We start from the raw sequence: 27,013 nt of genomic DNA on the forward strand, positions 1-27,013 counted from the left end.
GGGTTTAACTGGACACCATCCCTTTAATGTGGAGTTGTGTTTTTCTCTCAAGGCCAAAAATAAATGCTACTGAAGGACTAAACATACATGAAAAGAAGGCTTGGACACTTGGAAGACAAGACTGCTTTGTGTTTCCCAAAGCAAAGAGCCTGTTCACAAGGAGGTTACTTTTTTAGACAAACACTAGTCCTGTGACACTGCCAAGGTCAGTAGGTGCCCAGCAGAGCACTGTGAATTCGAGGCAGACATGCTCTGGGAGTAGGGCACAGTTTTTCTCCCCCTCCAGAGTATTTTCAAGTATACTAATGGAGAGGAGAGAAATTCGCTTTGCTCTGCTCTTTCTACAGGGGTGGAACATGCATCAGTTTGCCAATGGGAGAGATTCCATCTATCTTTCATCTTCTTGGGACAGCAGCACGGCCTTTGTACTGTGGTAGGTCTCTCGTGCTGTTTTGGGAAGTGAGGGCTGTGTTGCTGCTGTTCTGCAGCTCAGAAAACAGGTAAAGCAGGGACATGTCACAGGCAGGATCCTGGAGTGATTTTCATGGGAGTGGGTAAAGTCAATGAGCGAGTGGGTGACCCCCTTCAACTCCCACTCTGAGTACAGATACCCTGCATGACAGTGGTTTTTAAAGGGATTTGGGTGACCAGTACATTTTCATGATGTCTTTTGAGTGTTTGGCTCCTCTTTTCTAGAATTGGCCTTGTACAGCCAGTTTAAGCTAAGCCTCTGCTGGCTGTCCTGGCTGCGTATCTGGGACAGGTCGATCCATGGTCTGGGTGAGCTTTGATTTTTTCGAGAACCAGACAGAATTCAAAGCAAATAGCTCTCGTTGTCAGGTGAGCAGGGTCTGGCTGCTGCAGTGATCTCAATGGATTTAGGAGGCTTTGTACTTCACCTCAGGCACTTAACTAATTCCTCATAGAGTGCAGTATGTTCTGAAGTGTGTTCTTTAGGCTCTTTATGTCTCAGTTGGCCATAAAATGAAAATGCTTGTTCATCCTGAGAAGGGTTACAGTGTCTAACACACACAAGAAAGGCAAGTGAAGTTCTTTCACTATCTCTAAAGCGCCAAGCTCTGAATCTTCCAGAGCCTCTAAAGACTCTGGTTAAAACATGGAGTTTTTAACGGTACCTCATTAGGACTGAATCTCCAGCACTGTCTGTAGTCACACCCCAAAGTATTCATCTCACAAAGCACAAATGTTGAGAAATTAAGGGAAGAAAGGAGTGGAATCAACTGCACTGAAGGCCTGAGGAGTTGAATGTGATGGGAACTGGATTCCAAAACTAGCTGGAACATGCAGGAGGACAAACCCTGAAGGGAAACACTCCAAAACCAGTGGGATAAATAACCAGCCCCAAACACATGCAGAAGTTTGCTGAGAGCAGGCAAGGGATGGGCAGAAGGTCTGAGCAGCAATGGGGTGTTCAGTTCAGTGCAGTTCAGTTCAGGTGCAGCCAGGGACTGAAATCAGAGGTCTGGAGGGGAACCACTGCGGGGAATGACCACCTGCCTTTGGAGCCCATCACCCTGCACAGGGCTGAGCCCCTGTGCCAGGGGCATGTTCAGTCCAGCAGTTCTGGACCTGCTTTATGAGCTACTCTGTCATCTTTGCCAGGAGTGTGGCATCAGAGAAGGGTGTTGGGGCAAGACTGGAGGCACTATTTGCCTCAGTCATCCCATTTTAATTTGCTGAGGTTAGAAAATAAAAGGGTAGAATGAGAAATGTTAAAAGTAAAGCTGTGAATCAGACTTTGAAAAGGAAATAAAACAGATGGCAGAAGGTTTCAGTTAGATAAATACAGAAGAGGAAAAGAGGAAAAACATGGTTGTTATACAGTGAGAATGGGGTTGAGATTAGACCAGTCTACACATGGTACAAAATGAATTAAAACCACTTTACCTACATTTTCAGTAGAGATGATCATATTGGACAATGGGGCAAAGACAGGATTTCTAGTAAGAACATACTTAAGGGAATGAAAATTATCACATGTAAGAGGGAAGGAAAAGCTTAAAGAATTCCATGTGCTCAGATCAAGGTGCACTGGCAGATTTCCACCTCAGGATTTGGAAAGAACTGGCACATTAAAGGAGCTCAGCTTAACCTCATATTTCTCTTTGATGACTGATTTTTTTTTTTTCTCCAAGACAAATGAAATACAGGTGATATACTCTATCTAGACTTGAGTCAAGAATCTGATATTACACCACATGGTAAATTAGTAGTTGAAGTTGAGAAGTTGGGGATTAGCGTGGATGGCAAATGCAGAACTGCTAAAGCCAAGGACAGGGAGCTCCGTGGGAAGAAGAAATGCTGGACAGAGGCACTTAGAGACTGGAACTCCTCAAGGGTCATTCTTAAGCCAGTCTTACTTGTTTTGTTAATGACTCTGGCACAGCTGTAAGAATGTCATAAAGAAATTTGCTGAGGACACAGGCTTTGCTAATACAGAGAAGGATCAGCAATAACTTAATGACAGAATTTGAGATAGAATAGACCAAGTATAAAGACAGCCAGTTAAAAATTAATCACTAGAATATCACATTACTCACTTGAGAATGACAAAAGCAGGGTGGTAGAAAAATACCAGAGATAATTACTTGCTCTGAGGGATAACTGTGTGCCACCAATCTGATATGGAAAGGCAAACACAATCCTAGAAGATACAGGTTCACTCATGTTCAAGGAAGATTAGCAGGTACAGAGAAGGGCATTAAGGATGATCAGAGGGTTTAGAACAAGAGGAGACTAGAAGAGTTTCATTTGTTCAGTTTCTCAAAACAAAGACTAGAGCAGATAGGATTGTTTTTGGTAAATACATCTGATAGGTAAAGATCAGAGAAAAAAAAAAAGAATTGTTTAAACTAAATTACGATGCTGGCACAAGAACAAATGATATTAGGGCTGGAAATTTAAAATGAAGTGTTGGAATAACCTGCCAAAAAGAGTGATATGATGTAATTGATTGTGATAGTGGGAGGCTGGATCAGTAGTGGGAGGCTGAACCTTGTGCTCCTAGAAACTTGCAGCAGACAGGATTTTGGCAAAGTGGGCACTGGCCTCTAACAAGGAGGAGGAGCCCTGTGCTGCCTGTGTGAGAGTGAGAAAACGTAACTGGCCAGTCACCAGCTTTGGAAATGGGGGAAAAAAGGAGGCTTTGATTTCAAACGCTAAAGTGAGGTCCTTCCCTCCTCCTCCCCTATGGGAACTGGCAAACTCAGCTCTTTAATGGTTCAAGCTCAACTCAGCCTTGCCTATAAATAGATAAATGAGATTCCTCCTGTCCCAGTGAGTAATTCTGACATCCTCCTGCTGCCTCAGAGAGCTGAGTCACAGGCACTCTGCACTCCAGTCCCTGCATTACTTACATGGTCTCAAAGGAAATTTTAACACATCCAATGAATCATCAGGGATTGGATCATGTTTAAAGTTATTCCATTGGCATTTCCCTTCCATTGTAGAAAGTCTGCCAACACCTAAAACTTTGGCTAATCTGGACTCAAAATGCATTGAGGAAATAGCATGTTCACATATACAGCTACTAATAAAAGTAATAAGAAAAAGTCCTTTCAAATTTGCATCAAAAAACAAGTGACCCTTAGTGGATTCCTCTAGTACTTTTGGACCTGCTAATTTTGTCAGACTCTTTCTTGTTTTGTAGCTGTTTATTTAAAGGAACTCAGAATTTGGAATGTTTAATATTCAGTCTTTAGGCCCCTAATTTAATCTCCTGCAGGTTTTCTGCCAAAATATTATTTGCACTGAGATGAAGCTTGCAGCCCCATGCTCATTCTGTCTCAGAGACACACACACATTCCTGCTCTTACCCATGATAAAAATAAAATGCCTGCAAAGCGAAGACAAAACCAGAGCAGTGTTAAGTACAGAACATGGGGCAGTGATATGTATGAGCCTGATGGGGCATTGTCACTTGTCACCTTGCCTTCTTCCAGGTGGTACAATGTGGTCTCATTGGCTTAGAAGCAACACAGCATTTGAAATCGGAACAGCTCTCTCTCTCTCCCTCAGAAAACATCTGGAAGAGTGGAAGATTCTCCAGCAGAATTTGGGGGCTGTGAAACAAATACAGAAATATTTCTCTCTGTTGGTTTTCTGGCTTGCCTTTCATATCTTAGAACTGGTTGGGACATTTCACTCATTACTACCAGACTCAGTTTCAGTCAGTAAGAAATGCTAACATTTGCTGCTGTGGTTTGGTGGTTTTAGACCTAAAACCTGGTTTGTTCTTTTGATAACCTGAGGAAATCTGTGTCTTATTTAAATAACATTTTTCTAGTACCTTTTCATCAGGCAGTTCTCCACCTGTGCATAGATTGTTAACATGCATTTGCTCCACACATTCCAGCCTGAGCTGCAGTCACTCCATGAGATGCTTCTGCTGTGAGGCTCGATGGGTTATTTATCAGCCCAGCACAGCCTTCACTGCCAGTTTGCTGCCAGCTGTTAACTATACAATAGCATTGGGAACAAAATCAGTTCTAGCTCTGCCAGCAGAGTTAGACATAATTCAGCTACCTGTTGATAATGACGATTTGTTTAACAGCATAAACTATAGTATTTTTGTAGTCAACAGTTTTCACCCTCCTCTGCAGCTGGTAAAAAACCCTGAGGAATTCCCAGAAGTTCCTCACTTGTGTCTTTTGCAAGTTTCCTTACAGCAATGCCTTGTTTTGTTGTCTCTGGGCAGGAAAAGACTCTTCATGGGCAAAGCAGTGGTGTCTGCATTCTGCTGGAACAGAGCGGCTGCATTCCTTGGTGCCACTTGGCTGCTTGGTTGGGCTCTGAAGCACTGGACAGTTGGGCTGTAGGGATGCTCCAGGACAAGGCAGAGGCCTGAAAACAAGCCAGGGTTTCTGTAAAGCATTAATCACCCCATGCAGGGCTGGGCGCTGGGAATGGGGTGAGGGTGCTCTCTTGCAGCACACACATGTTTTCTATCTAAGCTTTGTTTCAGCTGGATCTTTCCCACTAACACATCCTTCTTTAACACCTTGTACTCATTTACTGTGGGGCTGTTTAGCAGCACAAATCAATTAAGTGCTACAGAAACCCACAGAGACAGGGAGAGTTTCCTATCTCTGGTTCAGCTGGGGTGGGAGGCACACAGAGGTTAAGCCTGTGCTTTCTGCCACACAGGGAGCGAGGGTGGAGTGTGGAGCAGGCCCCAGCTCACCTCCTGTGTGGGTTTCAGCCCTCCCCAGCACCTCAGAGCGACTCACAGCTCCTCCTGGAGCTCTGAAGACCTTGGGGAGCTTCTTGTCTGGCATTAAATAATCAGAGAGCTGGAGAGTGCCAGCCCTGCTGCCATATCCTGCTGAGACTGGCCAGGGAGCCTCAGTGAACGGGGCTGAGCAGTCCTGAGGTACCCAGCTGTGTCCTGTGACAGGGACAGGGCACAGTCAGGGCTTCCAAGCTCAGCTTCATGTGTCTCACAGGTTTGTCCATCATGAAATTGCCTGTACCTCCTGGGCATGTCACTGCTCAGTGGTTTAGCTGCCACTGGCCAGAGAGACATGCAAGGGTTTAGGAAGTAGCGAAGTCACAAAACATTAATAAGAACAGCCAGAAAAAATGAGTGACTTTAAAATAATAATTTGGTTGGTCTTGTTCCAAGTGTAGCACCAGCTCAGCATGCCAGGCAGAGCTCAGGGAAGCACCTTCTGACTGCTGGCCCCATGGGAATGGGATGTAGGGATGTGCCTCTGCTTCAGGCTGGGCTGGAGCTCCTTACACACAACACAGGCTCCAGAAACAGGAGAAAATAATTCAAGCCACATGATAAAGCTGATCCACACCACGAAGGAAGATAAAGCCTAACCAAGCAGTTCCTGCTCCTCATGGGTGTCTCTCAGGAGGGCCTGAGGCTGTAGGCCATGTCCTCAGCTCACAGAGACCATTAATCATGAGTGTGCCTTGGTCCCTGGCTATTTTAATCACTGTTGAAATACACACTCCTAAAAATGGTATTTGATTCCAATGCACATGATTTCCTTTGGCTTCCTTTCCCCCAATTAAGTGCAAGCTGTAACTACTTGGAAGTCCACACACTGGGATCCATAGATTTGCTTCTCACCTGTCATGGAGCAAAAATACTTGGTACTACACATAGCATAAGATCCATGACACCTGACGTAAATATCAGAATATACTGTAATGGGGATGTGGTCTGAGTGTGGTACCAACAGGTGGGCAAGACCTGTCCTGTGCAATGGCACACTGGAAATGTCACTGGATCCTACTGGATCATCAGTCCTCCCCTGTTCCACTTTATTATGTAATGACTGAAAATGCCTCTTGTATATGCTGGCAGTGATCAGGATGTCAGTCTGTTGTTGGAGAAGTGAATGACTCATCAGAAGTGGATGAACTGGGAGTATATTTGTAAAGGGTAGGCTGCAGGAACCAGTAAGTCTTTAATTTTTCCTTTAAAAACACTGAGCAAAAGTCACAGGAAGTTTAAGGAGAAAACAAATTGCTCCTCCACAGATTCAGAAGTGCAGCAGTGAGTCCTTGTACTGCTCAGCTTCTCTCATGAGGCAGATGAGCAGCCTGAGGAGTCTGGGGGTGTGCAGCGGAAAATTCACTGCCTTCCCTTAAGTGCAGACTAAATGCATCATGCCCAGTTCCATGGGCTTACTGGTACCCTAATTTACAAACTGGGTTCCTACAACTCTGAATTTCTCTGCACTCTTTTTCTATGAGGATGTTGCTATTGAGCTTAAACAACCACTCCGAGTTTACAGACAGAATTAAGTGAAGTTTACAGGAATATCAACTTAAAAATATAAGGAACGTTTTGCAGGTACACTAATCATCAGGGACCCCTTCAGTTTGTCACACTAAGCCAGGTCATGGGCCCATGACAACAGGACAAATAGCCAAGAGGACTCCTGACAATTATGATGTGGGATTTAAATCATTACACCCGACAACATTAGTTACCTGGGATACCACAGTTGTTTTTCTTGTATCCTTAGTATTCAGGAAACAGCACATAGGTGTTGGTTTTTTTTTAAGCTGCATTTAAAACAGCATCAACCTCAGTAACAAAAGGACTTTGTGTCTACTGGGCTTCCAGGTTAACAAGACAAATCCTGCTCCAATGACATAACAAACTTGATGTTGCAGAGAAAGGCACAGTCATGCGGTTTTAGATCAGCTGATGAGTTTGTGTGCTGAACTTGAGACCCAGGGATGTCCGCTCACTTTTCTGGGGGGTTGTTTTGGTTTTTCTCTTTAAAAAGTACCAAGTATCAACCTTTGAACCCCAGGCAATACAAACTGGGCACCAGAACAGGGTCCAGCTTGTGTGAAGGTTGGCCCAGCCATCCCAGTGAAGTTGTAGTTTCTTTCCCACCAGCTCCAGCAAATGTTCTCTTAGTGAAACATGACCAGTTCTGGTCCAATTAAAAAGACAAAGCCCAATAACCACCTGCTAAAGCTAAAGGTTCCTTGAAAGCTTGGATTTATTCAGTCTTGCTGAAAATTAAATGTTTAAACTATGATAAAATTTTGCCTAAATAACTGTATTTCCTCTGTGAAGCAGCTATTTATTCATCAGAAACTACAGCAAAGTACCACAGGGCTTCAGTAAAAGAAATCAATAAATTTGCCTGAAAAATGTATTTCCTGCTCTGATTTTATTCCACGTGTATTGACATACAATTTCTGTTTGATTGAATGTACCACATTAAACTGTTCTGGACAGGAGCTGTGCACTGAAAGCAGCTGATAACAGTGCAGGGCATTTCAGTAAGCTTCCCCTGCAGTGAGAGACTCCTTGCAGGCATTAACAGAATTACTTGTACTTGAAATTTTTTTTTCCCTTTTCCCTGTTGGGATCTCACCCTGCACCCTTTGCTCTGTGCTGCCTCGGGTCAGTTCTTTGTGGGCAGTCACCAATTCAGATGCTCTGCACCTTCCAAGGATGGGCAAAGCATCAGTGGTGGCTCAGGCTTAGTTCATCTGTTGTTACCTGTTTTTCAGAGAAAAAATTGTGTGCATGTGAGGACCAGAGTGTTTTATTTCAGCAGGATCTATTTTCATGTTCATGATGCTTAACACAGACTAGGGATGGCAATTTGAAGGAAGTCTGGTGCAGTGCATATGGCATCACCTGAGACTGAGTCTGAAAAAACCCCATAATTGCCTGCATGTACTTTTCAAAACACCTTTATTTTAGGTATTTCTGCTTCTTTTTTCAAGCTAAATTGGAGGCACTAAGTGACACTGAACTTTATAAAGAAAGAAAGTTCAATTTAGTCAAGTCTGAGTGGCTTAGTGTGGGCACTGAGAAATGGACTTGGGTCTGCTGACAATGTCCTCAATCGTTAAAGAGGTACCAGCAGGGCTGGATCCCACTGCAGGATGTGCACAAGGGAACCTGCATGTGAGCCCCTGGCCTGCACCTGCATCCTGCAAGTGACCCTACAGACCTGTGCTGCACCAACCCTCCTCTCTGACAGGCAGTGCAGCAACTGGGGGAGCTGCTTTGTGAACAGATCTGACAAAAACAGCACCAAACCATGGTACTCTCCTATTCCCATGTGCAGTCACACACAAAGGGTTTTGTCCACAGAGGCCAGGATAAGCAGGCAACTTGCAGCTTGGCACAAGGAACAAGACACAAGGTTATAAAGCCCTGGAACAGCTTCTCAGACATTTCTATAGGTAGAGTTCCCACAGCACATAAGAAAAAGATCCATTAATCAGGGCCTGGGCTGCAGGATGAACTGCAGAAGTCGCTCTGTGCGCATCCTCTGTTAGAAGTTCCGACTTGTCCTTCTGATCTTAAAATCCATGGTTCTCTTCACAATGGCAAAACTGAGGTAAGAAGAAGCTGGGGAGGCATTTTCCAGTATTTCAGGGAAAAAAATGTGTTTATTTTAACATATAAATATTCTTATTTAAAGTGGTAATACTAAAGATAAAAATTGTAAGTGCAACTCATCCAAAAAAGCTACAAACCCCCATTACCGATCCTCCTGTTTTCATCACAAAGAATATTCCACAGTAGTTAGAGTGTTGCTTTGCAGCCTGTTAGCAGAAGAGGTGATTGGGTCAGTTGACTTGTAGGTGTCAGAATCAAAACAGATTAAACTAATTCCATCCACCCATCTTGCCAAGGAAACATTCAAGCCCTTTCATCTCATTTCGGTATCCAGTGAAGACATGAGAGTTGCTGGATACAGAAATCCTTGTGGAGTGGAGCAGCGGATCTGGGGTTTCCTATGATGAGGCAGTCTCAGAAATCAAAGGTGTCAAAGCAGGAAGTCCTGACACAAACAGTTCCATAAGTGTCACATTCCTGGAATCAGCTGGCACGAAGGACACTCCTGAATAGTTCTGTGGGGCCTGGAGCAGCCCAGGCTTCTTTGTTCCCAGTAGATTGGACAGTATCCATCCTTCACTGATAGCGGTGCCCTCTTTGTGTGCATTGTCTGTCTTATCTGTCACACAGTCACCGGGACAAGGACTGTCTTTTAGGACTTGCTTACACAGCAGCTGCAATAGCTACAGCAGGATGACTCCATGTGGACACTCATTCCACAGCCATGGGATCAGCTCCTGGTTCATACCATACCTTAAGTGGAGCAGCCTCAGTGTGTCAGTGTGCCTTACAAAGTTAAGCCAGACCTGGGACTCAGCTCAGGGTTTCTAGTCACTTCTCCTTTATAAAGAATTCAGCTTTAAGAAAAGCAGTTGAAATGCTCCTGAGAATGACAAATAACAAATGAGTAAATCTTGCTCCAGATCCATAAAACTCAATTAAAAAAAAAAACAAAACGCATGCACAAACAAACACATCTATTGGCATAGGCATATAAAGCAGAATTAATTGATAATCATATCAATTAATTGATAAAAATGCTAAAATACATAAACAAAGCCTTTTCAAAAAGGTAATGAATAAGTAATCCACGCAGACAATGTGAAAGGACTGTTGCTGCTGTGGGGCCAGGGAGCTAATAATTGGTTATCCATATCCCTAGAGTTATTAAAGGATAAAAGCTTTGAACATTGCTGCAGAGTTCAACTAAAAGAAAAACTTTTACTCAGCATATAGAAGCTCTCAGAAATGCAAATAAAGTATGAGAATGCATAAAGATGGCAAATAATTGAATATTATGGTTCTGTTTAACAAATTGCTTCTTTGCATGCAATTACTTCATCATGGTCTGATCTGAGATACAAGAGCAGGAATAAAGCTCAGAGAACAATGCTGTGGATGAGCAGAGACCTGCAATGAGTTTGCTGAAAGAGGAGTAAAGCAGAATTGGGAGGGGAGGAATGGTTTGGGTAAGGGCTCTTTCTGTGGGCTTGGGGTGCATCTCTCTGATTGCATTTATCTCTGGTGGGGGGAAATGTCAGACAGACACAACAGGGAGGGAAAGCACTCAGCTTGTTTAGTTTCCCCATCTTTGTGCTCCCGTTCTCATGCCCTGATCATCATAAAAAACACATGCTCCACATCACAGGTCACAACATCACATCCTTTTAGTTCCACTCCAACAGAAACACTGTCCCCAGCCTAACACCCTGTTTCGACCTGCCAGCCCTCCTTCCCGAGGGCTGCCTGCCCTCGAGCCCTAGTTCCAGGCCTCCCCATACCACAGTTGACTATTGCAAGAACAATAAGGATTTTTAGGGGCATTATGACTGGGTTAGTAAAACACAGCTGCCCCTGAAAGTCCCTCATTTTTCTTGCTGCCGCTCAGTCCGTCCCCAGGAGGGCAGGGTGTGACAGGGTCCGTTCTCTCCAGCACGGCACACACGGCTCTGCTGATGTGCCCAGTAACACCCCAGCCCCAGTGCCCAGCCCACACAGCAGGGGAAGGTGTGCAACTGCTTTGCCATCCCTGTGGGCTCCTCCTGAACGCCGTGCTGAGTTTCAGCGTAATACCAGATGGCTTGTCTGTTGCTCGCAAGAATGCCACCAAATGGAGTTGGCACAGCTCGCTGCAGGCAGCCCTGGAACACCCCAGCCACAAGGGCAAAAGGCGGGATCACCTTGTCCTGCGAGTACTCATTGTTCCAGCACCCAGGTGAGCAGTGGTGCTTTGGCCAGGGGAAGTGGAGACCCCAGAGCTGACTGGCCCCACACATCCCACACTGGGTCATAACCTGCAATCCCAGGGGTACCTGGAGCTCTCCAGGGCACTCACAGCACCCAGGTCCCAGCAGGAGAGCTCACACCCATCAGCAGACCCCTTTAATTTATTAATAAAGCTGAGATTTTAGGGAATTACTTCTGATTTCTTAACAACTTTCAGCTAAAGTAATACCTGAAAAAGATCTATACATTTCCAACTAAAGGTGCTAAGTATTTGGCTGGGAATTTTCAATCCTCATTCACAAGTCCTCTTGGAAATCCCAGCCCAGCCCTGCATGTTCTTAGGGCAAGGAGTAACACCTTCCTTTTCATTGATCAGTGTTTTGATGGCAGTGGACTCAACAGAAACTACTGGCAGATTCCCACAATTCTGCTCTGTTGTTTCCCCATGAATTCTGCCTGTTGAGACCTGGGGCGGGCCCCATCCCATAATAGGCTTGCAAGTATCCCTGCAAGCTGTTGCCCTTGAGAAGGACTTTGTGACATGCTCAAGGACTTCCAAGAGAGTTTGTGTCAAAGCAGGGAACACCTAAGCACTCTCAGGGCTTTTCTTCTTTTCTTTCCTCTTGTAGTAAAAGCATCACACTGGGTCCCTCAGCAAGGAACCCTTTGCCTAGCATCACGTTTGCAGGTGCTGCCTTTCACACAAGCCATCTCCAGGGACATGCACGCAGCTGGTGTGACCAGGGATGCTTGGGGAGCGCTGTGCAACACAAGACAAATATCCTCACCCATCCCACATGGGATGACACTCCACAGTAACAGACAACCTGGCATCCATAAACCTCAGAGACCCTCTCAGAACTGCACAGAGCTGCACCTTATTTTCATTTACAATTTCTTCTGAGGCTTGTAAGTCAACTGAAAGCAAACCCTATGCCCTGATTTGGTAATAAAACATGAGCCGTGATTCGGATCCAAATATTATTTGCATCCTTGAGAAAGTTACAACAGCAGTGCAATAATAATAACAAAAAAACCCAGCAGTCCTCTAAATGCTAATGACGTTGGTGTCCTAAATGAAGCATAAAAGCCAGAGCCCACGAGAAGCAGAGCATGAGTCAGAGCATCAGCAGTTCCACACTGAAAGCAGCACTCCTGGTTGCTTCATTCATTTAAGGAATCAATTCATCTGTAACGAGCATCAAGTAGTTTTTAGGACTAAAATGAAAATTAGATGCATGTTGTTATTGTTTTCAAAAGTTTGTTTTGGTTTTTTTTCCTTGAATTGACAATAAACAACTCTTTGTAGTTGAGGGGAGCCCCAGGCAGGACCAGGTCCCTGCAGCACTGGCCGCTGTACCATCACGGAAGAAAATCTGATGAGCCCCTGCCCCGGGAGAGCGCAACCTCCCTGGCAGCCAGGACCCCACCACGAGCAGGCAGAGCAGACCCAGGGCACAGAAAAGCAGGTAACTGGAGTTGTTGCAGTCTGGGCAGGCTGTCTCACCCTCAATTTTATTTTACTGGCATTGGGTCATTGGCAGAATTGAGTGAGGATGGATATATGCTGAAGGGCAACACCCTTCACAGAGGCTTTGCATGTTCCCTCTTGGATTGCAAAGTCAGCATGAGGCTGTGCACTACAAGAGGAGTGACTATTGCCCAAGCTGCTCTTGGTTCCCTGCTGCCCCAGTCCCACTTCTAGATAAAGCACAATCAGATTCTGATGATCAATGCACACATCTCTAGGTTGCACTGATGTTAAATTATTTTTGTTGTGCTGTATCTGAAACTCAGAAAATGCAAGAGCAGAACAAAACCAAAGTGAAGGTAGAAAATCATTGCAGTTTCTAGAACACTTCCAGCTTTAGTCATCGAAGGGGATTGTTAGACAAAGGGCTGTTTCCCTTAATTTTTTTAAGTGTGAATTTTGTCTTGACAGTTTCCTTTCAGAAACAAAAATTGAAAACAAATTGTCCCATACACAAAACAAAGGGACAGATCCTCAGCTGGAATGGACTGGTATTACCAAGTAACACCCACCCACAGGAGAGATTCTGAGCCTTTTAAGCAGCAGCTGCCTATCCTGCTGTGCCCGGACAAGAGCTTCAGCCTCTGGGTTTAGATGGCAGCCGTACTGGCTCTACGCAGCTTGGAAAAGACGAAGGGCTGCCTTTAGAGCAGCTGAAAATACACCAGGGCTCCAAAGACTCTGAGACTGTACACTTCCCAAACCTGGAGCTGACTCCAGGTGCATGAGCCAGTGGACATGACACCAAGAGAGCAACTGATATCAGCATGGCCTTGAAGTTAATGAGCTGCTTTGGGGAAATGCTGGCAAAGCTTCCAGAAACCATTATACATTGGGTTTGCTTTCTGAAATGAGGCATGGCTCTGATTTTTCTCTCAAAACCAAGATCAGGCTGAACACCATCTTGAAAATTACATGAGCAGTGCCCAAGAAAATATTAACTGTACAGTAAAAAGGAATGCACAGTGAGAACTGTGATCCATCCTGGCCAGTCCTGCCCCTGTCCCTCACCCACAAAAAAATAAAAACACACACATTAGGAGAATTCAGGAAGTGTCTCACTTTGCCAAGGAACAGACCATGTCCCCATTGTCAGTCTCCAGCAGAGCTGCCCAGCTGAGCTCCCATCTGGGAGAGCCAGTGCCTGGGGGGAACTGCCTGGGACCCAGAAGTGGAGGAACACTTGAGCCCTAACAGAAGAGCATCCATCCTCCAGGGCTGACAAGAGGTGGGTTTGACCATGTGCATTTGACATCTCCTCTCTCTTTACAATCCTCATTTTGGAGCATCACTTTTTTTTCTCCCACTCCCAACATCAGCAGAGGAGCTGGAAAGCCAGAGTTATTTTTAGGAGATGGTACATTTAGGCCTTGTTCATCTTGACTGGGTCCCTTTGAAAATGGCGAAGTTGGATGATCAAACACATTACGCAGACTTTCCATAGAGGCTGCTTTGCAAACGAGCCTCCCACCATTCAGATACTCAGGAGCCAATATTTCAAAGATGAGCTTTTGATGCAGCCCTGGTTTGCCTCAGCATGGTGACCTCACTAGCATTTATACACAGAGCCTTGGAGAACAAGCAAATTAAAGCAGCTGACTTTAAGTATATAAAATAAAACAATTAGTCATCAACAAGCCTACTAGAGGCTGCCACATTACACTCAACTTGAGTGGCAAGAGACCATGACCTGGCTCAGGCTGGCAAAGAGGATGGCACTGCTGCCTGGTCAAATCGCCCATGTGTGGGCAAAGCACACTCAGAGCAGCTCAGAAGGGAACTTGCCAGTGTGATGACTGACATATCAAATTGGCTGGCACCAGGACAGGGACAGGAAGGGAGAACAGTAGAACAGTAGGAGAAAAATGCCAGGGGAGGAGCCGTGGTTGGAAGATGCTCCATGACTCCTAGTAAATTAACCAGGGCATGGCCAACCAGCCCAGTCTGGCCACTGCTGTCCTGTTAAAGTCTCCAAAAGAAGGGGGGAAAGGGGACACATCCGAACAGCCTCTTGATAACGGTCCATCGCTCATGCTGAGTTTCAGACAATGTCCAGGACTGGCTGGAGGAGTCCCAGGCCACAGTTCTGCCCAGGACCATGCTCAGTACCATCAGGTGCTGGGTTCAGTAGTGCAGCTGTAACCCAAGGTGCTGGCCCCAGCAGAGCTGGAGCGGGCTGGGGGGGGTATGGATAATGACCAGCAGTGCCCGTATGCCTGCTGGCTCCAGAGGAGTGTGTTCCCACAGCGCTGTGCCCAGACTGATCGCTGATAGGAAAAGGAGCCATGCCACTGGCCTCGACCTGCCAGTGCTGCCCCCAGTGCTGAACCCACCTAAACCCTTACCAGTGAGTTAAAGAGAGAAGCTGCCGGCAAGGGGCTGCCTGGCGTGGGCTCTGCTGGAACTGTCAGGTCTGCGGAGCACTGAGGGAAGCAAAGAGTTATGGGAGAGCAGCAGGGAATTACCAAGCAAAAGTGTTTTTTAAATCATTTCACTTTAAACAAAACTGAGGCATCACCCTAAAGTAAATGGCCACACCTTGCTACTTACTCAGCTCTGCTGACAAGACCAGTTTTTCCGTAGCTATTCAAATCTAATGAGTTCTGGGTGCCTAACTCACTCTTTTAGCTCATTTTCGAACTCCAGCCAGAAATCACTTTCTGATTCACCACTTTCTCAGGAACAGTAGTATTCAGAGAATGCATGCAGGCTGGTACTGTGCTGTACAAAGTACATAAGCACAAGTTTAATTACTCCATGGACCAGGGATGTGATTAATTGTATGCTTTAAGTTAAGAATGTGCTTAAGCATGCTACTGACCTGGAGCTTTAAGTAGATATATCAGCTGTTCTGGTGCTCTCCATTTACCAGTTCTTTGAGGCCAAATAAGTGGAAACAATATAAGAATACTCCTGTGCTCATACACTCCTAAGAATTCACACAAAGCCCAGCATCTGACTTTTTTAAAAATTACAACTTTGGACTTATTCTCCCCATGTTTAAACCAATACTGATTATGAGCATTACAATACTATGCATACGGTCAGAATGTATTAGCATTAAAACAGGAGCTAATTATTGTCATTTACAAGCTTTTAAAAAGCATTGGGCTTAGTCTTTACCTTGCCTGGATAGTGCCTCAGGTAAGAACTTAGATTCATTTCATTTGCACACTTTGTGGATTAGTTCCCTTATGTCTGAACAGTGTACAAAGTCCTAAAAAAAATATGGAGCACGTAATTAAGACTACTGCCCTTGCTAGCAGTGGATTCATCGCATGGAAGAAGTCAAGCATAAAATGTGCATCAGCTATGGGTGGTCACGTAAATCCACATTTCATTAGCCACAGTTTACATGATCCTGGCAATTTTTTTCACTGTGCTTTTCCACCTTTCCAGCAAAGGCTTATTCCTAGTTCATTATAATTTAGGAAGGTCAAATTGTGTCCATTCCCTGGGGAGGAGCAAGTAGAGAAGACTGGAACCTGAAAACTCCACTTTTTCCTTTTTAAAGACACAACTGCCCCTTTTGTGGTGCTTGGAGAGCCTGGATGGACCAGACAGAGCCACTCCTCGAGGCAGGCGTGTGACCTATGTGCAGTGCCAGCATCCCAAAGGCAGGGAACACCCACGCCCAGCTACACCCACCAGCAGTGACATTTCATAGGAACAAGCCAAGAGACTTCCACCGGAGCAAAGCATGTGCAAATCAATTTTCAACAAGCGAGGGAGAGCACAGAGGGTTTGGTTACAAGTGAGGAGGCACGTGCCTCTCAAGGAAGCCTTCTTTGAGGAAGTAAACAGATACAATAATTAAAGTGTTTTGGCTTCACTTCATCGCTAATCCCATCACATGCTGTTCCTTGCCAGTGCATTCAGGAAAAGTGTCTATTTTGGATACTGGGGAAAAGAGAAGAGAAGAGAAGAGAAGAGAAGAGAAGAGAAGAGAAGAGAAGAGAAGAGAAGAGAAGAGAAGAGAAGAGAAGAGAAGAGAAGAGAAGAGAAGAGAACCCCCCAGTTCCAGAGATGGCTGGCTGAGCCCAGGTACCCTCACTCTTCTTGAAGCACTAATACAGTGACCTTGAGCTTTTAAACTGTATTGCTCTCTGCTTAAGATGTTGGTCTTTTGTTGTAAGTTTAAGCTTTTTTTTGCTACAAAATGCAGTAAAATCTTGCACAGAAAATGAAGTTTACATTACTAGGGATCCCAGCTTTAGTGCTGCAGGTGTGGGAGAATTTACATGACTTCTTCCTCTCATTTCAGCATTACTTCTTCCGGGTAATTCTGAAACTTCTTTCCAAAGGGAGCAGATTGCCAGGTACAGGTTCATAACCACTGGTTACTGTGGAGAATGCCCACTGATTTTGGGGTCCAACTCTATATATCCAGAAGCTCCTCACAGCAGTAAGTCACAGGACAACCCCCCTCATTTGCTGTATGTCATTAATTAAACTAGACAGAATCTGGCAACATGAGGCTGAGCTAGGTGTCCTAAAAATTGCTAATAGTTTAGAGCCACAAGAATAGGTTCAAGAAACCCAATTCACTTGCCATAGAGATTGAAAGAAAGTCACAGCAACATTCAGAACAGCTGGATGCTACAGGCAGACCCTGGTGTTGGTGCCTGTGGGTGTTCAGTGCCCAACCACCAGTGACCTGTTACAGGAGCAGCTTCTCATCTACAAGTTTGAGACCTCTCATACCAAAGCCATCAAGGAAATCTAAGAGTTAACTGAAATATGTGGTTAAAACCCTTTCCATTTGCATCAGTTGCTGGGGAGCCTTCACATCTGTGACTCAAAGCTGATTGTACAAACTTCCTGATTAGTGGGGTAAGAGCGGTCTCCCATCCTCAAGTATTAACTTGCCCAGTGAGGCACCCTGACCCTTGAGCCACCTCCCCCTTTCCTCTGCCTTGAGAGAAGTCCAGACCAAGGACCCACTGTTTAGACTGATGAAGTTAACTGAACTCCATATTGGGTGAATTAGGAATCATTTTTCCAAATACTTCTAATGAGATACTTCAGTGAGAATGAGATGTTATCAGTTAATGCTCTACCAGCGTCCCGGCTCATGACTGCCATTCAGTACTGCATGGGGCACAAGCAATGCTTGGCAAAAGCGGAAATTCTATCCCTTTAAAAATACTATTAATGAACAAGAGGCTTCTGGTTGTCAGGTAAGAGCTCAGCAGTGCTGCTTACATTCAGAGCCATGCCTGGAATAGTGATGTTGTAGCAAATTTCATTAAAAGTAAAATCTTTAGTTGCTGTGGAAATCACTCAGGTGGGAGACTGTTTCTGGAGGCTGTATTGGGATGTACTACATTTCTTTCACCTGGACCATAGTGTTTCCTTCTGGGTGTGAATTTCCTCAAGCAGGAGAGGAGACAAGAGAGCAAGAACTCAGTCTGGTGACTGATTCTGTTCACCTCCTGTGCACTGCACAGGCCACAGGCAAGAGAGGCACAGGTAGCACAACATCCTGACCACAGGTTTTAAAGAAACCCTTATGTTTGCAGCCCACCAGGTCAGGGCTTCAGGGGTAATAATCCCATCCACACCACCCTACAGCACAGCTCATACTGTGCTTTGCAACAGCCTCTTTATATGTATTTTTAAGCACTGAATCCCTGCTTGCTGCCTGCAAACAACTGACCATAATTTAGCATTACTGTAACACTGATAGCTGACCAATTATAAAATATTTCTGTTTGGAAAACACACTTCAAAGTTATAAAAGGTTTGAAGGTATCTGAATTTCCCAACAGTTATGAGCATAGTGCTATAAAATGATAGTGTGTTTGTGACTGTCTGAAAACATTACCCGTCACCAAAATTAGAGCATGGGACAAATCCTGGGCTGGTGCAGATCAGGAGATTTCTGCTGGCTTACAGGAGATGTTTTATTTAGCACTGGGCACACCTGCTGTTTCTTCGGAGAGCTGTAAATTCATTCTGTGATGTAGCCACATCTACAAGCCAAATTTATGTATTTTAAGACTAAACTACTACCAAATGTTTTGAAATTAAACTGCAGTTTGTGCTCTTTTTGAAGGCAAGAATACCTTAAAGGTATAAAGACATTCAAAACTTTATGTAACCAGTATTATATAACACCTTAAACTGGCTCATAAGCTTTTTCCTTACTCTGGATTTATTACATTTTTATTTGGTGCATGTGAAACAACTCGCTGTACAAGTGCAGTTACTCACATGGGGCTGGGCTGGGGCTGGGGGGTGGCAGGGAAGAGTTCACTCTGATGGAAATTCTAAAGCGAGAAACTTATTGCTATGTTTGCAAAGAAACACTGTCAGAAAAAAATGTTTCATTGTTTCTCACTGCGCTTGATGGCCATTGATACAGAAATTAAATGAAGCCCTAGAAGGGGGCTAGAGGTAGCATAGTTTTAAAGGCTGACTGCATGCAGCCCCTCCAACTGCACAGAGCATTAATGCCAAAAATACGTGTGAATGTTCTCATTCAGGCTGTAATTTAATCCCCAAGGAGATGCAAAACTAGCTCAAATATGCTACAAGAGAACCAAACTCTTCCAGTGAAGCGGGTGCAATATGTGAATCCTGGAGCTAAATTTAGGCTGGGACTTGGAGTAAAGTAATTCTAATCTGAGTAGCACTTTGAGTTGCAGTAACAAACACTGTGCAAAGATTTGGGGAAGTTCTGTTCCTTTGTTATAATCTATTGTGCGTGACATTTTGGGAACTCTTTACTGACTCAGATTTAAGAAATTCAGCTTAAGTTACTCAGTTGAATTTTATTGTTCAGTGAAATCGTTTAAAAACCCCCTTCATTTAAGTTGTTTCTAAAATGTGGATTCAGGCTGGTTTTGGGGTGTGTACAGCAGCAGACATTCTTAATGTATTGAAAGCTTGATGTAAAACACCATTAACTGTAGTGCTGAATAATCCACAACATGGAAAAAATGGATACTGTAAATAACTAATTATGGCTTTTTTCCGAATGACATTATTTGGTTTTATCTTCCAAGGTAAATTAAAATGGGTGAGCTCATTTGTGATTAAACACCTTTCTGTTCCTTGTCCTGTACAACTGTTATTTGCATGGGAATGTTTTCCTTCTCCAGAAATATTTCCTTCAAAATTAACAGATGAATTACAATTATACAAAGTATCTCTGTAGTCAAAGCAAATTTTTTTAATAAAAATATTTTAAGTGCAACTGAGACTTCAAGTGTAAAATACACTCATAATGCAAGAATTGAGGAAACTTTTATCTTTCTTTAAAAAATCAAAATAGCATTTGTAGTTTTAAATTAAGCATACTTTAACTGAACTACATTCAAATTCTTTACGAAACAATCTCTCTTTTCATACAAGATTTTTCATGCATATTCTGGCTCCAAGGCTCCAAATCAGTTGCCACAACTTGTTTCACTGGAATTCATCAAAAGACTAAAAAGCCAAGTGCCAAGGAGCAGAGTTCTGGCTGCAGCATAAACTGTCCAACCAATCCCCACAGCCTGCAAGGCCCCAGTTCTCAGAATTAGCTGATGCTTTAAACAAGAGATCGTAATCAAAATCATGACTCCTGACAAAGTCTCAATATTTCAGTCTATAGATTCTTAATTCATTTTCCAGCTATTTGTAAGTTGCTGCTGGCTCCACCCTCTCAAATATCATCAATTGCTGCTGCTCTTAAAGAAAATTCCACTTTGGGGAAACGTGATATTATTCCAGATGTTTCAGTCTACAGCAGTTCTGCCTAACCCAACCTGATCGTTGCTCTGTAATGCAGCTGAGCCTTGAACAGCTTCTGGAATTTACTCCTTAAACTACTGCACTTGCATATTTGAATTTAACCCTACCAACAGTCATGTGCTCAAAACCCCTGTTCTTTCTAACAACAGACATCCCCAAAGAGTTTTTTTCCAAAAACATAAAGTCATTACTAATTTTAGCTGGCCTTTGGGCCACTGTAGATTAGTTCCTACAGGCTGCTGATTGAATTAAAGTGTTTTAAATTGAGTTCCTCACCATTTTTTAAAAGTTACCGTGCAGAGAGATTTTGTTGAATGAAATCTGCTTTCAAATTTTATCGTTTGAGGAAATTCCATACTTGGAATGGGGAAAAAAAAAAAAAAAAGTGCATTTATAGAGATTCAAACCAGCTGCAAGAACTGGAATGTCACTATTTTCTTTCATCAGCTTTCACCAGGAGAAGAATAGGAAGAGATCCTGCCAGCATCCAGCCATCCAGGACTGACCCTTTCACCAGACCGGACAGTTCAGGCAATGTTTGCTCCTCAGAATCCCACCCAGAGCAGTGGGTGTTCCTCCATGGCCTGGCATCTGCCCACCACTGGCCAAGTTCTGTGCAGTAACTGCCTGAGCAGGACTCCAAAGCCTTGGTCAGGTGGGATGCTTTGTAACTAAAATAATAATAATGAATGACTACTCTATCAGGCATGACCTAGGAGTCACAACTCCAGTCCTGGACCTATAAATGGTGTCACTAACAAATCTGTATTGGGAAAATACTGAAATCCTGCATGCTGCCATGGAATGTGGGCACATCATCCACCCACGTGGATGTCAGGGACACCGTGAAGGACTTTCTGCCAAAGGGCATGAAGAACAAAGGCCTATTGCCTGCTGCCATAGAAGGGAAAACCCAACAGCCTAAGCCTCATAAACTGACAGGCCACCAAGATCCAAATAAAATTCAAGAAGTCTATCCAAAATCAAATCTACCAAACAATGTCTTGGAAATATTTTGATTTTTCAGTGCTAAAGAAATATGCCATGAACCCAAAGCCCATGAGTTAGGCAGGGAATGGAAGCTGTCCCCAGACCAGCATCACCCTGGCTCATTTCCTTCAGTATGCAGCCACATGATTTCTTTTCCACACCGCTGCTGGCTCACACCAAGGTTCACGTGAACGTCCAGGCTGGCGATGGGATCTGAAAGAGCTATTCTGCCCTCAGCATGGGAGGGTTTCCCTACCCCAGCCTCAGACATTCCCCTCTTTGGGATCTGAGCAGTTGTAACCCTTCCAGTAATACCACCACACAGACACTCCTTCCTCTCACTCACTCCCTCAGAGCAATCAAGTCCAAGAGAAACCCCTCTACCAAGCAAGGATCACACTGGCAAAAGGAGACAGCAAAGTGCCTTGGGGAAGTCACACAGGTGCCACCAATTTTCCTTTGTCAGGGATGTCACTCGGACTGTGGCAAGGAGCCAAAGCGTGTTCCCACCTGTGGGCCAGCACCAGCCATCCTGCAGTCTCTTCCAGGCTCTCCTCTCCTCTTCCCCTCCCCTCTGGGACCTGGCACTTTTGGGTCCTCAGGAAGGGAAGTCATGAAATCAGCAGGAGCTGGAAGTATTTTCTCAAGTAGGCCAGCAGTGGGAAGGGAAAAGCACATTCTCTTCCACGTCTGGTTTGCCTCTGTGTGCTGAAGAGCTGGCCTGGAGCAGGAGCTGGCACCGAGCACAGCCCGAGCTTGGCGTTTGCCATCTGCAGATGAAGCCAAGAGCAGAGGGAAAAGTGCCTGCAAGCTGGGCACACACTCACTGCTCCACTCCTGTGAGGTTCAGTCCTCTCTAAGGTGCAAGGCTCTAACACAAGCATGTCCAGGATTCCGTGGAAGGTCTGTACTGAACAACAGAGCAGACCCCAGGCACAATCTGACTCCAACCTGCCCCTGATTACATGTATCTGTAACCCAGACACCAAAGACTTGCTCTGCTCTGTGCCCTCCTGCAACTTAAAATACAGCCCTGGCTTGAAGGTCTCTATTTGCAAACATAGAGGAACAGTGGTTCTTAAATTGCAGGCAAACATTTGACTTCACTCAGGGCAATTCAAAGAATATCCTGCATGAACCCCACCCTTCTGCCCAACATCTCAAGCCTTAATGCCTAGATAGTTTTCTTTCAGGTCTTATCACAGATAAAATATGGCCCCTTTTTTTTTTTTTTGCTTAAGGAGTAAAACCTGCCAAATATTTACCAACTCTTTCAGAAGGCTGAAAATGTCACTCCTACAGTGTAATAAACTTCCCCGGAAAGGCCCTGATAAATAGAAAGCCTTGCTGTACTGCCCAGAACTAGTTTAGTGTGGCCTAAGTATTGCCAAGTCTGACTGACAAAGAAAGCATATTTGTACACACAGAAAGATTAGCAAGAGAGGCAGAAAGTTTATAAGTGAAAATAAAACAAAGCCCCATTATTAACCGGGGAGGGGGGAATAATTGAATCTGCATCCCAGAGAGCACAGAGCATTATGAAAGCCTCAGAGCTAAAACAATAATTTAAGAGCTTGTCCACAACTTGCAGCAGAAGCTTGAACCATCTTCTTTAGCATTTGGAAAGTGCTAAACCATGGTCTACCCCCAAAACAGCCTTCAGAGCAATATTATTTAAAAATAAAATATTTTTACTTGGTAATTTGACCCACAAAAAGTCATTTGGGGCATGAGGGAATGTTCCTTTCCAGCCTGAACTTTAATTCAGAGAGAATGTTTAAACTCCACAGTGTAAACCAGATGCTGAGAAGTACATCTGCATTGTACTGTATGTTCTTTGGGGCACAGACAGAAGTTGGAAAGTGCCTGTCAATGCAGTGTGTGTGGCTACGATCTAAATAATCCTAATAATGTAGATGAATGGAGAAAAACCCACATTTCTAGTACCAGCCAGTCTGTCAACAGAATTCTAGCAGCTATAGACAACTATATCCACACTAGTGCAAACAGATGAATATTGCTTTAAAAATGTATCCTTTCACCTTGGCAAATGCCATTAAGAAAAAAAAAATCTAAAAGTGACTAGGGAGTTGGAAGTTCAAAGGTACATATTTAACAAACCTTGATGACCATAAAATGCTGAGCACTCGCCCTCTACAGAAGCCAGGCTTCCACTGAATCTTGACTGGTGCACTCAAATGAAAAGGTAGTAACTCAAATTATGCTAAATACAGCTTCAGGGGGCCAAACTTGCCAGAGCTACTTAAAGGCAGGAAGAAACCAACTGTTGCTGGAAAAAAAAGAATCCAGATTATGTTAAACCTGACAAAAGCTAAACTCAGCTGTTTACCCAGCTTTACAAAGCACAGCACAGTTAAGAAACTCTCCTATGAAAGGGAAAACTTCACTTCAGCCTACCACCAAGTCCAGGAGCCCAACCGGCAACACAACGAACCTCCACAAAAATCGCTGCTTACCAGACATGCCTCAGAAGTTGCACAAGTTGGAAGGAGCGGGCTAAGGAGGCACAGGGAGGAATCTGCTCCCCGTCCCCCCCTTTCACAACATCGGGTTTTAATGTTAATGATATGGCTCTGCATGCCTAAAGTATTTTTACACTATGCTCGTCTTCTTGTAGCGCTGACTTGTTCCAGGGCGGATGATTAGAATCAGATTTCTGTGATTTTACTACAGATTAATTTCGTTAAGGGCTACGAATCTGCAGGGAGAAGAGGGCTGCTAACAGGCTGGCAGAGCGGGCTCCAAGGGGTTCTCTCCTAAACGGGTAACAGTATCTTTGCATTTACTCCTTACTTTCACATAGTTTTCCTTTTTGCGGCCACTAGACTGAGTTCTTTGGAAAAACAGGCATATAGGGAAAAGAAATATGCAAAAAGTTTTCCTTGAAATTTTGATTTCAAAGAAAGCTCCCAACCAGAATCGGTTCATGAAGACAGGCCCAAGTAAGACCTGACTGCATCCACTGTCGCCCAAGTCGAAGGAAGCACCTGAGGGACCACACATAGGAAATAATTCTGACCTGTAAAGGTCTGTATGTCCTTACATGTGTTAGAGCAATAGCTATTAATACACGTTAGTGTGCTGCACACAAGTGTTTGGATATAAAGGGCTGAAGCAGAAAAAAATACGCAGAGGTCTGTAACAGCATTTACAAATTTCTCCTAATTGTGAAAGCATTCACGTTGTTACTTTTTCATGGGCAATTGCTACAGAAAAGTACACTGAAAACCGAGTTTGTTCATAAAATTTTCCTGGGAACAGAGCATAAAAGTTGTGTGAGTCTGTGTACACATACACAGAATGTAGACTCCTGCAATGCTACATCAGAGAGAAAATGAAATTCTAAGTGGGTCCAAAAACTACACAGGAAGATTTTAATTTTCCATTTGCTTTTACAGATCTTAGCCATGAGAATACTGTTGCCACTTGGCCTTTTTCTTTACTGGAGGTCAATATCATTGATTTTTTACAAGAGAGAAGTAAAAACACCCCTACATAAATCAAAAAATTATGAGGACCCTCAAAATAATTCTAAGAGCTTAAAATGTAATGTAACATAACACAGAAGGGCAGAGAAGTTATAAATACGACGCTATACAAGCCAAGAGTAATATACACACCCGGAGCTGTATATACACCGTGCCCAAAGAAGGAGCACAAACCAGTGTCTGCAGACATGCAGTGTGCCGAATCGAAATCCGACAAATAATAAGGAACTCCGGAATGCTGGGTGGTAAAAACGCTTAGGTGAGTAAGAGGAGAATTCCCGGGAGCCCGGTCGCTCCGTACATGTGACTAGATTTACTAAAAAAAAAAACAAACAACAACCAACCAACCAAACAAAACAAAACAAAAAAACCAAACCCAAAAAAACAACAGGGAAAGGAAAAAGAAAACAGATGTGTTTTCTGAAAGTGAAAGCGGAGGGAAGAATGCACATGGTCTTGCGGGAGCGAAATCGAGCGCTCGCTCCGCGCCAAGGGAGGGCCGGGCAGAGCCAGTCCGGGCCGCCGCGAAGCCGCGGGGATGGCCGCCAGCACCGGTAGGACGCGTACATTTAAGGCCCTTTACGAGGTGGAAGAATACAAAATACACTTACGGGTCGCGGAGAACCAGCTCCGTCCACTGCCCGCGGCGAGCCGGGGCACCCGCCGGCCCCAGCGCCGGGCGAGCCGCGGTCCCCGAGGACGGCCCGAGCACCGCCCGCAGCGCCCGCCGTGCCCCCAACCCGCCCGGGCTGGGCCCCGCGTCCCGCCCGAGCGACCCCGGGCAGCGCCAGCGGCGCCGCCGCGCTCCGTCTTCGCCCGCTGCGCGCCCGGCAGGTCCCGGGAGCCGAGAACTGGGACTTTGTAGGCCAGTTGAAGACACGAACCTCTCATCTCGCCCGCAAAGACCCAGCCCTCAGCTCGCCCATCAGGCGCAGGCGACCACTGCTCACAGCTATCTTTAATTGAACCCCTTTTTCTGGCCGGTGCCCACCGCTAGCGCAGAGCCCCCACCCTGGGGCCACCGGGGACCCCGCCGGAGCAGGATCATCCCCCGGCCGGAGGAGGCAGCGATCCGCGCTGCCCCCCTCCCCGAACTTGAGAACTGTCCCGGTCCCGGCGCTAGCCCCGCACCTCGGGCCGGGCCCCGACGCCCATCGTGACTCGACATCGCCGATCTCGCTCCCGCTCCTGCGGGAACTTCGTGCGCGGCGAGGCGGGAGAGAAAACACCAAAGGGACAGAAAATTCCGAGCCCCTCGGTTACCTGCTCTGACTGCGGGGGGGGGGGGGGGGGGCCCCCCCCGGGAAAGGGGATCGCGGGCCCCCGCGGCCGCCTCCCTGCCCAGAGCCGCAGGTCCTCGGGATTCCGCACGGGAAGGGCTCGAGCTGAGCTGCAGCCAAGCGGGGAACGGCGGGCGGGCAGGCGGCCGCGCTCCCCTCTCCTGCCTCCCGCAGCCCAGTGGCTCGCAGATGGGCATTTAAGCCGGTATTGATCACGGTGGGTTTTTTTTTACCCTTCCTCTTTGCCCTTACAAAAGGCAAAAATATAAATAAATAAAATGCGTTGCCACAAGGGACGTTGCAACATTTCTCTCGGTTTTTCAAACGCTGCGTTTGCCCCAGCGAGATTGAAGTGTCTGGACACAAGAGCACCAGAGAAGATGGGGAAAGAGGAGAAAAATACCAAAACCACCCAAAAGCAGAAGAAAAAAACATTAATTAAAAAAAAAAAAGCCAAAATCCAACACCCAAAGCCAGCAAACCGGAGAGAGACGAGCTGCTCCGTGCAGCGTTGCGGTCCCGGGCGGCGGGGCTCCCGTCCGGCGCAGACACGCGTCCCTCAAAAGTTCGCTCCACGTGTTGCGGCCGCGTCCCGGGAGGGTCGGCGCGGTCCGGCGCACCGGGGCGGTACGGGCTCTCTCCGCCGCTCCCGCGCCGTTTAAGGAAGCGGCCAGTCCCCACCCCTGCGCCGGGCAGCTCCCGCCGCAGCCCGGCCCGGCGGCTCCGGCAGCTCTCCCGGGCTGCCCTCCCCACCCGCTGCCCTCCGCGATGCCCCGCCGGCGCGGCCGGCCCCGCACGGGGCACTCAGTGGGGTCCGCGGTCCGGAGCGGCCGCCGCCGCCCCGCGCAGCCCCGGCCGCTCCCGCCCTTCCCCGCGC

General features: G+C 45.6%; 2 long non-coding RNA genes across 4 annotated transcripts in view; one reads left to right on the plus strand and one right to left on the minus strand.

The window, feature by feature from the left end:
* The window catches only part of LOC121666595, a 38,456-nt gene extending 17,049 nt beyond the window's left edge, over window positions 1–21,407 (plus strand). The window contains exon 3 of one of the 3 annotated variants that reach the window (XR_006016708.1): window positions 20,805–21,407. This is a non-coding gene — a long non-coding RNA (uncharacterized LOC121666595). Of the gene's footprint in view, window positions 1–4,717; window positions 6,310–12,395; window positions 13,016–20,804 lie in introns of those variants that run through there. The other 2 variants (XR_006016709.1, XR_006016710.1) reach the window with 2 other exon arrangements.
* Window positions 8,891–26,889, minus strand: LOC121666597. Its single transcript, XR_006016711.1, has 2 exons — window positions 26,619–26,889; window positions 8,891–9,743 (listed from the first exon to the last, which is right to left on the minus strand). It is a non-coding gene; the product is annotated as an uncharacterized LOC121666597 (long non-coding RNA).
* Window positions 26,890–27,013: the final 124 nt, after the last annotated feature.

Source organism: Corvus kubaryi, unplaced genomic scaffold, assembly GCF_017639235.1.
Source record: "Corvus kubaryi isolate FWS band 111438036 unplaced genomic scaffold, C.kubaryi_AGA036_p1.0 37353, whole genome shotgun sequence".
NCBI lineage: Eukaryota > Metazoa > Chordata > Aves > Passeriformes > Corvidae > Corvus > Corvus kubaryi.